We start from the raw sequence: 13,983 nt of genomic DNA on the forward strand, positions 1-13,983 counted from the left end.
CTAGGAGCAAGAATGTTACAGACCATTGCGTTAAGGGTACAATTTGCTACAACTTTTGTAGTAAAAGTTTTTCTGTTCCATGCTTCTAATACCGTTTTTTTTCAACACTCTTCTATTTTTACATTTTTGAAAAAATCTCCACATTGATGCATCTAGGAGCAAGAATGTTACAAACCATTGCGTTAAGGGTACAATTTGCTACAACTTTTGTAGTAAAAGTTTTTCTGTACCATGCTTCTAATACCGTTTTTTTTCAACACTCTTCTATTTTTCACATTTTTGAAAAATTCTCCACATAGATGCATCTAGGAGCAAGAATGTTACAGACCATTGCGTTAAGGGTACAATTTGCTACAACTTTTGTAGTAAAAGTTTTTCTGTACCATGCTTCGGATACCGTTTTTTTTCAACTCTCTTCTATTTTTCACATTTTTGAAAAAATCTCCACATTGATGCATCTAGGAGCAAGAATGTTACAGACCATTGCGTTAAGGGTACAATTTGCTACAACTTTTGTAGTAAAAGTTTTTCTGTACCGTGCTTCTAATACCGTTTTTTTTCAACACTCTTCTATTTTTCACATTTTTGAAAAAATCTCCACATTGATGCATCTAGGAGCAAGAATGTTACAGACCATTGCGTTAAGGGTACAATTTGCTACAACTTTTGTAGTAATAGTTTTTCTGTGCCATGCTTCTAATACCGTTTTTTTTCAACACTCTTCTATTTTTCACATTTTTGAAAAAATCTCCACATTGATGCATCTAGGAGCAAAAATGTTACAGACCATTGCGTTAAGGGTACAATTTGCTACAAATTTTGTAGTAATAGTTTTTCTGTACCATGCTTCGGATACCGTTTTTTTTCAACACTCTTCTATTTTTCACATTTTTGAAAAATTCTCCACATTGATGCATCTAGGAGCAAAGATGTTACAGACCATTGCGTTAAGGGCACAATTTGCTACAACTTTTGTAGTAAAAGTTTTTCTGTACCATGCTTCTAATACCGTTTTTTTTCAACACTCTTCTATTTTTCACATTTTTGAAAAATTCTCCACATTGATGCATCTAGGAGCAAGAATGTTACAGACCATTGCGTTAAGGGTACAATTTGCTACAACTTTTGTAGTAAAAGTTTTTCTGTACCATGCTTCTAATACCGTTTTTTTTCAACACTCTTCTATTTTTCACATTTTTGAAAAAATCTCCACATTGATGCATCTAGGAGCAAGAATGTTACAGACCATTGCGTTAAGGGTACAATTTGCTACAACTTTTGTAGTAAAAGTTTTTCTGTTCCATGCTTCTAATACCGTTTTTTTTCAACACTCTTCTATTTTTCACATTTTTGAAAAATTCTCCACATTGATGCATCTAGGAGCAAGAATGTTACAGACCATTGCGTTAAGGGTACAATTTGCTACAACTTTTGTAGTAAAAGTTTTTCTGTACCATGCTTCGGATACCGTTTTTTTTCAACACTCTTCTATTTTTCACATTTTTGAAAAAATCTCCACATTGATGCATCTAGGAGCAAAAATGTTACAGACCATTGCGTTAAGGGTACAATTTGCTACAACTTTTGTAGTAAAAGTTTTTCTGTACCATGCTTCGGATACCGTTTTTTTTCAACACTCTTCTATTTTTCACATTTTTGAAAAAATCTCCACATTGATGCATCTAGGAGCAAAAATGTTACAGACCATTGCGTTAAGGGTACAATTTGCTACAAATTTTGTAGTAATAGTTTTTCTGTGCCATGCTTCTAATACCGTTTTTTTTCAACACTCTTCTATTTTTCACATTTTTGAAAAAATCTCCACATTGATGCATCTAGGAGCAAAAATGTTACAGACCATTGCGTTAAGGGTACAATTTGCTACAAATTTTGTAGTAATAGTTTTTCTGTACCATGCTTCGGATACCGTTTTTTTTCAACACTCTTCTATTTTTCACATTTTTGAAAAATTCTCCACATTGATGCATCTAGGAGCAAAGATGTTACAGACCATTGCGTTAAGGGCACAATTTGCTACAACTTTTGTAGTAAAAGTTTTTCTGTACCATGCTTCTAATACCGTTTTTTTTCAACACTCTTCTATTTTTCACATTTTTGAAAAATTCTCCACATTGATGCATCTAGGAGCAAGAATGTTACAGACCATTGCGTTAAGGGTACAATTTGCTACAACTTTTGTAGTAAAAGTTTTTCTGTACCATGCTTCTAATACCGTTTTTTTTCAACACTCTTCTATTTTTCACATTTTTGAAAAAATCTCCACATTGATGCATCTAGGAGCAAGAATGTTACAGACCATTGCGTTAAGGGTACAATTTGCTACAACTTTTGTAGTAAAAGTTTTTCTGTACCATGCTTCGGATACCGTTTTTTTTCAACACTCTTCTATTTTTACATTTTTGAAAAAATCTCCACATTGATGCATCTAGGAGCAAAAATGTTACAGACCAGTGCGTTAAGGGTACAATTTGCTACAACTTTTGTAGTAAAAGTTTTTCTGTACCATGCTTCGGATACCGTTTTTTTTCAACACTCTTCTATTTTTACATTTTTGAAAAAATCTCCACATTGATGCATCTAGGAGCAAAAATGTTACAGACCATTGCGTTAAGGGTACAATTTGCTACAACTTTTGTAGTAAAAGTTTTTCTGTACCATGCTTCGGATACCGTTTTTTTTCAACACTCTTCTATTTTTACATTTTTGAAAAAATCTCCACATTGATGCATCTAGGAGCAAAAATGTTACAGACCATTGCGTTAAGGGTACAATTTGCTACAAATTTTGTAGTAATAGTTTTTCTGTACCATGCTTCGGATACCGTTTTTTTTCAACACTCTTCTATTTTTCACATTTTTGAAAAATTCTCCACATTGATGCATCTAGGAGCAAAAATGTTACAGACCATTGCGTTAAGGGCACAATTTGCTACAACTTTTGTAGTAAAAGTTTTTCTGTACCATGCTTCTAATACCGTTTTTTTTCAACACTCTTCTATTTTTCACATTTTTGAAAAATTCTCCACATTGATGCATCTAGGAGCAAGAATGTTACAGACCATTGCGTTAAGGGTACAATTTGCTACAACTTTTGTAGTAAAAGTTTTTCTGTACCATGCTTCGGATACCGTTTTTTTTCAACACTCTTCTATTTTTCACATTTTTGAAAAAATCTCCACATTGATGCATCTAGGAGCAAAAATGTTACAGACCATTGCGTTAAGGGTACAATTTGCTACAACTTTTGTAGTAAAAGTTTTTCTGTACCATGCTTCGGATACCGTTTTTTTTCAACACTCTTCTATTTTTCACATTTTTGAAAAATTCTCCACATTGATGCATCTAGGAGCAAAGATGTTACAGACCATTGCGTTAAGGGCACAATTTGCTACAACTTTTGTAGTAAAAGTTTTTCTGTACCTTGCTTCTAATACCGTTTTTTTTCAACACTCTTCTATTTTTCACATTTTTGAAAAATTCTCCACATAGATGCATCTAGGAGCAAGAATGTTACAGACCATTGCGTTAAGGGTACAATTTGCTACAACTTTTGTAGTAAAAGTTTTTCTGTACCATGCTTCGGATACCGTTTTTTTTCAACTCTCTTCTATTTTTCACATTTTTGAAAAAATCTCCACATTGATGCATCTAGGAGCAAGAATGTTACAGACCATTGCGTTAAGGGTACAATTTGCTACAACTTTTGTAGTAAAAGTTTTTCTGTACCGTGCTTCTAATACCGTTTTTTTTCAACACTCTTCTATTTTTCACATTTTTGAAAAATTCTCCACATTGATGCATCTAGGAGCAAGAATGTTACAGACCATTGCGTTAAGGGTACAATTTGCTACAACTTTTGTAGTAAAAGTTTTTCTGTACCATGCTTCTAATACCGTTTTTTTTCAACACTCTTCTATTTTTCACATTTTTGAAAAATTCTCCACATTGATGCATCTAGGAGCAAGAATGTTACAGACCATTGCGTTAAGGGTACAATTTGCTACAACTTTTGTAGTAAAAGTTTTTCTGTACCATGCTTCTAATACCGTTTTTTTTCAACACTCTTCTATTTTTCACATTTTTGAAAAAATCTCCACATTGATGCATCTAGGAGCAAGAATGTTACAGACCATTGCGTTAAGGGTACAATTTGCTACAACTTTTGTAGTAAAAGTTTTTCTGTTCCATGCTTCTAATACCGTTTTTTTTCAACACTCTTCTATTTTTCACATTTTTGAAAAAATCTCCACATTGATGCATCTAGGAGCAAGAATGTTACAGACCATTGCGTTAAGGGTACAATTTGCTACAACTTTTGTAGTAAAAGTTTTTCTGTTCCATGCTTCTAATACCGTTTTTTTTCAACACTCTTCTATTTTTCACATTTTTGAAAAATTCTCCACATTGATGCATCTAGGAGCAAGAATGTTACAGACCATTGCGTTAAGGGTACAATTTGCTACAACTTTTGTAGTAAAAGTTTTTCTGTACCATGCTTCGGATACCGTTTTTTTTCAACACTCTTCTATTTTTCACATTTTTGAAAAAATCTCCACATTGATGCATCTAGGAGCAAAAATGTTACAGACCATTGCGTTAAGGGTACAATTTGCTACAACTTTTGTAGTAAAAGTTTTTCTGTACCATGCTTCGGATACCGTTTTTTTTCAACACTCTTCTATTTTTCACATTTTTGAAAAAATCTCCACATTGATGCATCTAGGAGCAAAAATGTTACAGACCATTGCGTTAAGGGTACAATTTGCTACAAATTTTGTAGTAATAGTTTTTCTGTGCCATGCTTCTAATACCGTTTTTTTTCAACACTCTTCTATTTTTCACATTTTTGAAAAAATCTCCACATTGATGCATCTAGGAGCAAAAATGTTACAGACCATTGCGTTAAGGGTACAATTTGCTACAAATTTTGTAGTAATAGTTTTTCTGTACCATGCTTCGGATACCGTTTTTTTTCAACACTCTTCTATTTTTCACATTTTTGAAAAATTCTCCACATTGATGCATCTAGGAGCAAAGATGTTACAGACCATTGCGTTAAGGGCACAATTTGCTACAACTTTTGTAGTAAAAGTTTTTCTGTACCTTGCTTCTAATACCGTTTTTTTTCAACACTCTTCTATTTTTCACATTTTTGAAAAATTCTCCACATTGATGCATCTAGGAGCAAGAATGTTACAGACCATTGCGTTAAGGGTACAATTTGCTACAACTTTTGTAGTAAAAGTTTTTCTGTACCATGCTTCTAATACCGTTTTTTTTCAACACTCTTCTATTTTTCACATTTTTGAAAAAATCTCCACATTGATGCATCTAGGAGCAAGAATGTTACAGACCATTGCGTTAAGGGTACAATTTGCTACAACTTTTGTAGTAAAAGTTTTTCTGTACCATGCTTCGGATACCGTTTTTTTTCAACACTCTTCTATTTTTACATTTTTGAAAAAATCTCCACATTGATGCATCTAGGAGCAAAAATGTTACAGACCAGTGCGTTAAGGGTACAATTTGCTACAACTTTTGTAGTAAAAGTTTTTCTGTACCATGCTTCGGATACCGTTTTTTTTCAACACTCTTCTATTTTTACATTTTTGAAAAAATCTCCACATTGATGCATCTAGGAGCAAAAATGTTACAGACCATTGCGTTAAGGGTACAATTTGCTACAACTTTTGTAGTAAAAGTTTTTCTGTACCATGCTTCGGATACCGTTTTTTTTCAACACTCTTCTATTTTTACATTTTTGAAAAAATCTCCACATTGATGCATCTAGGAGCAAAAATGTTACAGACCATTGCGTTAAGGGTACAATTTGCTACAAATTTTGTAGTAATAGTTTTTCTGTACCATGCTTCGGATACCGTTTTTTTTCAACACTCTTCTATTTTTCACATTTTTGAAAAATTCTCCACATTGATGCATCTAGGAGCAAAAATGTTACAGACCATTGCGTTAAGGGCACAATTTGCTACAACTTTTGTAGTAAAAGTTTTTCTGTACCATGCTTCTAATACCGTTTTTTTTCAACACTCTTCTATTTTTCACATTTTTGAAAAATTCTCCACATTGATGCATCTAGGAGCAAGAATGTTACAGACCATTGCGTTAAGGGTACAATTTGCTACAACTTTTGTAGTAAAAGTTTTTCTGTACCATGCTTCGGATACCGTTTTTTTTCAACACTCTTCTATTTTTCACATTTTTGAAAAAATCTCCACATTGATGCATCTAGGAGCAAAAATGTTACAGACCATTGCGTTAAGGGTACAATTTGCTACAACTTTTGTAGTAAAAGTTTTTCTGTACCATGCTTCGGATACCGTTTTTTTTCAACACTCTTCTATTTTTCACATTTTTGAAAAATTCTCCACATTGATGCATCTAGGAGCAAAAATGTTACAGACCATTGCGTTAAGGGCACAATTTGCTACAACTTTTGTAGTAAAAGTTTTTCTGTACCATGCTTCTAATACCGTTTTTTTTCAACACTCTTCTATTTTTCACATTTTTGAAAAATTCTCCACATAGATGCATCTAGGAGCAAGAATGTTACAGACCATTGCGTTAAGGGTACAATTTGCTACAACTTTTGTAGTAAAAGTTTTTCTGTACCATGCTTCGGATACCGTTTTTTTTCAACTCTCTTCTATTTTTCACATTTTTGAAAAAATCTCCACATTGATGCATCTAGGAGCAAGAATGTTACAGACCATTGCGTTAAGGGTACAATTTGCTACAACTTTTGTAGTAAAAGTTTTTCTGTACCGTGCTTCTAATACCGTTTTTTTTCAACACTCTTCTATTTTTCACATTTTTGAAAAAATCTCCACATTGATGCATCTAGGAGCAAGAATGTTACAGACCATTGCGTTAAGGGTACAATTTGCTACAACTTTTGTAGTAATAGTTTTTCTGTGCCATGCTTCTAATACCGTTTTTTTTCAACACTCTTCTATTTTTCACATTTTTGAAAAAATCTCCACATTGATGCATCTAGGAGCAAAAATGTTACAGACCATTGCGTTAAGGGTACAATTTGCTACAAATTTTGTAGTAATAGTTTTTCTGTACCATGCTTCGGATACCGTTTTTTTTCAACACTCTTCTATTTTTCACATTTTTGAAAAATTCTCCACATTGATGCATCTAGGAGCAAAGATGTTACAGACCATTGCGTTAAGGGCACAATTTGCTACAACTTTTGTAGTAAAAGTTTTTCTGTACCATGCTTCTAATACCGTTTTTTTTCAACACTCTTCTATTTTTCACATTTTTGAAAAATTCTCCACATTGATGCATCTAGGAGCAAGAATGTTACAGACCATTGCGTTAAGGGTACAATTTGCTACAACTTTTGTAGTAAAAGTTTTTCTGTACCATGCTTCTAATACCGTTTTTTTTCAACACTCTTCTATTTTTCACATTTTTGAAAAAATCTCCACATTGATGCATCTAGGAGCAAGAATGTTACAGACCATTGCGTTAAGGGTACAATTTGCTACAACTTTTGTAGTAAAAGTTTTTCTGTTCCATGCTTCTAATACCGTTTTTTTTCAACACTCTTCTATTTTTCACATTTTTGAAAAATTCTCCACATTGATGCATCTCGGAGCAAGAATGTTACAGACCATTGCGTTAAGGGTACAATTTGCTACAACTTTTGTAGTAAAAGTTTTTCTGTACCATGCTTCGGATACCGTTTTTTTTCAACACTCTTCTATTTTTCACATTTTTGAAAAAATCTCCACATTGATGCATCTAGGAGCAAAAATGTTACAGACCATTGCGTTAAGGGTACAATTTGCTACAACTTTTGTAGTAAAAGTTTTTCTGTACCATGCTTCGGATACCGTTTTTTTTCAACACTCTTCTATTTTTCACATTTTTGAAAAAATCTCCACATTGATGCATCTAGGAGCAAAAATGTTACAGACCATTGCGTTAAGGGTACAATTTGCTACAAATTTTGTAGTAATAGTTTTTCTGTGCCATGCTTCTAATACCGTTTTTTTTCAACACTCTTCTATTTTTCACATTTTTGAAAAAATCTCCACATTGATGCATCTAGGAGCAAAAATGTTACAGACCATTGCGTTAAGGGTACAATTTGCTACAAATTTTGTAGTAATAGTTTTTCTGTACCATGCTTCGGATACCGTTTTTTTTCAACACTCTTCTATTTTTCACATTTTTGAAAAATTCTCCACATTGATGCATCTAGGAGCAAAGATGTTACAGACCATTGCGTTAAGGGCACAATTTGCTACAACTTTTGTAGTAAAAGTTTTTCTGTACCATGCTTCTAATACCGTTTTTTTTCAACACTCTTCTATTTTTCACATTTTTGAAAAATTCTCCACATTGATGCATCTAGGAGCAAGAATGTTACAGACCATTGCGTTAAGGGTACAATTTGCTACAACTTTTGTACTAAAAGTTTTTCTGTACCATGCTTCTAATACCGTTTTTTTTCAACACTCTTCTATTTTTCACATTTTTGAAAAAATCTCCACATTGATGCATCTAGGAGCAAGAATGTTACAGACCATTGCGTTAAGGGTACAATTTGCTACAACTTTTGTAGTAAAAGTTTTTCTGTACCATGCTTCGGATACCGTTTTTTTTCAACACTCTTCTATTTTTACATTTTTGAAAAAATCTCCACATTGATGCATCTAGGAGCAAAAATGTTACAGACCAGTGCGTTAAGGGTACAATTTGCTACAACTTTTGTAGTAAAAGTTTTTCTGTACCATGCTTCGGATACCGTTTTTTTTCAACACTCTTCTATTTTTACATTTTTGAAAAAATCTCCACATTGATGCATCTAGGAGCAAAAATGTTACAGACCATTGCGTTAAGGGTACAATTTGCTACAACTTTTGTAGTAAAAGTTTTTCTGTACCATGCTTCGGATACCGTTTTTTTTCAACACTCTTCTATTTTTACATTTTTGAAAAAATCTCCACATTGATGCATCTAGGAGCAAAAATGTTACAGACCATTGCGTTAAGGGTACAATTTGCTACAAATTTTGTAGTAATAGTTTTTCTGTACCATGCTTCGGATACCGTTTTTTTTCAACACTCTTCTATTTTTCACATTTTTGAAAAATTCTCCACATTGATGCATCTAGGAGCAAAAATGTTACAGACCATTGCGTTAAGGGCACAATTTGCTACAACTTTTGTAGTAAAAGTTTTTCTGTACCATGCTTCTAATACCGTTTTTTTTCAACACTCTTCTATTTTTCACATTTTTGAAAAATTCTCCACATTGATGCATCTAGGAGCAAAAATGTTACAGACCATTGCGTTAAGGGTACAATTTGCTACAACTTTTGTAGTAAAAGTTTTTCTGTACCATGCTTCGGATACCGTTTTTTTTCAACACTCTTCTATTTTTCACATTTTTGAAAAAATCTCCACATTGATGCATCTAGGAGCAAAAATGTTACAGACCATTGCGTTAAGGGTTCAATTTGCTACAACTTTTGTAGTAAACGTTTTTCTGTACCATGCTTCTAATACCGTTTTTTTTTCAACACTCTTCTATTTTTCACATTTTTGAAAAATTCTCCACATTGATGCATCTAGGAGCAAGAATGTTACAGACCATTGCGTTAAGGGTACAATTTGCTACAACTTTTGTAGTAAAAGTTTTTCTGTACCATGCTTCTAATACCGTTTTTTTTCAACACTCTTCTATTTTTCACATTTTTGAAAAATTCTCCACATTGATGCATCTAGGAGCAAGAATGTTACAGACCATTGTGTTAAGGGTACAATTTGCTACAACTTTTGTAGTAAAAGTTTTTCTGTACCATGCTTCGGATACCGTTTTTTTTCAACACTCTTCTATTTTTCACATTTTTGAAAAAATCTCCACATTGATGCATCTAGGAGCAAGAATGTTACAGACCATTGCGTTAAGGGTACAATTTGCTACAACTTTTGTAGTAAAAGTTTTTCTGTACCGTGCTTCTAATACCGTTTTTTTTCAACACTCTTCTATTTTTCACATTTTTGAAAAAATCTCCACATTGATGCATCTAGGAGCAAGAATGTTACAGACCATTGCGTTAAGGGTACAATTTGCTACAACTTTTGTAGTAAAAGTTTTTCTGTTCCATGCTTCTAATACCGTTTTTTTTCAACACTCTTCTATTTTTACATTTTTGAAAAAATCTCCACATTGATGCATCTAGGAGCAAGAATGTTACAAACCATTGCGTTAAGGGTACAATTTGCTACAACTTTTGTAGTAAAAGTTTTTCTGTACCATGCTTCTAATACCGTTTTTTTTCAACACTCTTCTATTTTTCACATTTTTGAAAAATTCTCCACATAGATGCATCTAGGAGCAAGAATGTTACAGACCATTGCGTTAAGGGTACAATTTGCTACAACTTTTGTAGTAAAAGTTTTTCTGTACCATGCTTCGGATACCGTTTTTTTTCAACTCTCTTCTATTTTTCACATTTTTGAAAAAATCTCCACATTGATGCATCTAGGAGCAAGAATGTTACAGACCATTGCGTTAAGGGTACAATTTGCTACAACTTTTGTAGTAAAAGTTTTTCTGTACCGTGCTTCTAATACCGTTTTTTTTCAACACTCTTCTATTTTTCACATTTTTGAAAAAATCTCCACATTGATGCATCTAGGAGCAAGAATGTTACAGACCATTGCGTTAAGGGTACAATTTGCTACAACTTTTGTAGTAATAGTTTTTCTGTGCCATGCTTCTAATACCGTTTTTTTTCAACACTCTTCAATTTTTCACATTTTTGAAAAAATCTCCACATTGATGCATCTAGGAGCAAAAATGTTACAGACCATTGCGTTAAGGGTACAATTTGCTACAAATTTTGTAGTAATAGTTTTTCTGTACCATGCTTCGGATACCGTTTTTTTTCAACACTCTTCTATTTTTCACATTTTTGAAAAATTCTCCACATTGATGCATCTAGGAGCAAAGATGTTACAGACCATTGCGTTAAGGGCACAATTTGCTACAACTTTTGTAGTAAAAGTTTTTCTGTACCATGCTTCTAATACCGTTTTTTTTCAACACTCTTCTATTTTTCACATTTTTGAAAAATTCTCCACATTGATGCATCTAGGAGCAAGAATGTTACAGACCATTGCGTTAAGGGTACAATTTGCTACAACTTTTGTAGTAAAAGTTTTTCTGTACCATGCTTCTAATACCGTTTTTTTTCAACACTCTTCTATTTTTCACATTTTTGAAAAAATCTCCACATTGATGCATCTAGGAGCAAGAATGTTACAGACCATTGCGTTAAGGGTACAATTTGCTACAACTTTTGTAGTAAAAGTTTTTCTGTACCATGCTTCGGATACCGTTTTTTTTCAACACTCTTCTATTTTTACATTTTTGAAAAAATCTCCACATTGATGCATCTAGGAGCAAAAATGTTACAGACCAGTGCGTTAAGGGTACAATTTGCTACAACTTTTGTAGTAAAAGTTTTTCTGTACCATGCTTCGGATACCGTTTTTTTTCAACACTCTTCTATTTTTACATTTTTGAAAAAATCTCCACATTGATGCATCTAGGAGCAAAAATGTTACAGACCATTGCGTTAAGGGCACAATTTGCTACAACTTTTGTAGTAAAAGTTTTTCTGTACCATGCTTCTAATACCGTTTTTTTTCAACACTCTTCTATTTTTCACATTTTTGAAAAATTCTCCACATTGATGCATCTAGGAGCAAGAATGTTACAGACCATTGCGTTAAGGGTACAATTTGCTACAACTTTTGTAGTAAAAGTTTTTCTGTACCATGCTTCTAATACCGTTTTTTTTCAACACTCTTCTATTTTTCACATTTTTGAAAAAATCTCCACATTGATGCATCTAGGAGCAAGAATGTTACAGACCATTGCGTTAAGGGTACAATTTGCTACAACTTTTGTAGTAAAAGTTTTTCTGTACCATGCTTCGGATACCGTTTTTTTTCAACACTCTTCTATTTTTACATTTTTGAAAAAATCTCCACATTGATGCATCTAGGAGCAAAAATGTTACAGACCAGTGCGTTAAGGGTACAATTTGCTACAACTTTTGTAGTAAAAGTTTTTCTGTACCATGCTTCGGATACCGTTTTTTTTCAACACTCTTCTATTTTTACATTTTTGAAAAAATCTCCACATTGATGCATCTAGGAGCAAAAATGTTACAGACCATTGCGTTAAGGGCACAATTTGCTACAACTTTTGTAGTAAAAGTTTTTCTGTACCATGCTTCTAATACCGTTTTTTTTCAACACTCTTCTATTTTTCACATTTTTGAAAAATTCTCCACATTGATGCATCTAGGAGCAAAAATGTTACAGACCATTGCGTTAAGGGTACAATTTGCTACAACTTTTGTAGTAAAAGTTTTTCTGTACCATGCTTCGGATACCGTTTTTTTTCAACACTCTTCTATTTTTACATTTTTGAAAAAATCTCCACATTGATGCATCTAGGAGCAAAAATGTTACAGACCATTGCGTTAAGGGCACAATTTGCTACAACTTTTGTAGTAAAAGTTTTTCTGTACCATGCTTCTAATACCGTTTTTTTTCAACACTCTTCTATTTTTCACATTTTTGAAAAATTCTCCACATTGATGCATCTAGGAGCAAGAATGTTACAGACCATTGCGTTAAGGGTACAATTTGCTACAACTTTTGTAGTAAAAGTTTTTCTGTACCATGCTTCTAATACCGTTTTTTTTCAACACTCTTCTATTTTTCACATTTTTGAAAAAATCTCCACATTGATGCATCTAGGAGCAAGAATGTTACAGACCATTGCGTTAAGGGTACAATTTGCTACAACTTTTGTAGTAAAAGTTTTTCTGTACCATGCTTCGGATACCGTTTTTTTTCAACACTCTTCTATTTTTACATTTTTGAAAAAATCTCCACATTGATGCATCTAGGAGCAAAAATGTTACAGACCAGTGCGTTAAGGGTACAATTTGCTACAACTTTTGTAGTAAAAGTTTTTCTGTACCATGCTTCGGATACCGTTTTTTTTCAACACTCTTCTATTTTTACATTTTTGAAAAAATCTCCACATTGATGCATCTAGGAGCAAAAATGTTACAGACCATTGCGTTAAGGGCACAATTTGCTACAACTTTTGTAGTAAAAGTTTTTCTGTACCATGCTTCTAATACCGTTTTTTTTCAACACTCTTCTATTTTTCACATTTTTGAAAAATTCTCCACATTGATGCATCTAGGAGCAAAAATGTTACAGACCATTGCGTTAAGGGTACAATTTGCTACAACTTTTGTAGTAAAAGTTTTTCTGTACCATGCTTCGGATACCGTTTTTTTTCAACACTCTTCTATTTTTCACATTTTTGAAAAAATCTCCACATTGATGCATCTAGGAGCAAAAATGTTACAGACCATTGCGTTAAGGGTTCAATTTGCTACAACTTTTGTAGTAAACGTTTTTCTGTACCATGCTTCTAATACCGTTTTTTTTTCAACACTCTTCTATTTTTCACATTTTTGAAAAATTCTCCACATTGATGCATCTAGGAGCAAGAATGTTACAGACCATTGCGTTAAGGGTACAATTTGCTACAACTTTTGTAGTAAAAGTTTTTCTGTACCGTGCTTCTAATACCGTTTTTTTTCAACACTCTTCTATTTTTCACATTTTTGAAAAAATCTCCACATTGATGCATCTAGGAGCAAGAATGTTACAGACCATTGCGTTAAGGGTACAATTTGCTACAACTTTTGTAGTAAAAGTTTTTCTGTACCGTGCTTCTAATACCGTTTTTTTTCAACACTCTTCTATTTTTCACATTTTTGAAAAAATCTCCACATTGATGCATCTAGGAGCAAGAATGTTACAGACCATTGCGTTAAGGGTACAATTTGCTACAACTTTTGTAGTAAAAGTTTTTCTGT

Source organism: Onthophagus taurus, unplaced genomic scaffold (genome assembly GCF_036711975.1).
Source record: "Onthophagus taurus isolate NC unplaced genomic scaffold, IU_Otau_3.0 ScKx7SY_14, whole genome shotgun sequence".
NCBI lineage: Eukaryota > Metazoa > Arthropoda > Insecta > Coleoptera > Scarabaeidae > Onthophagus > Onthophagus taurus.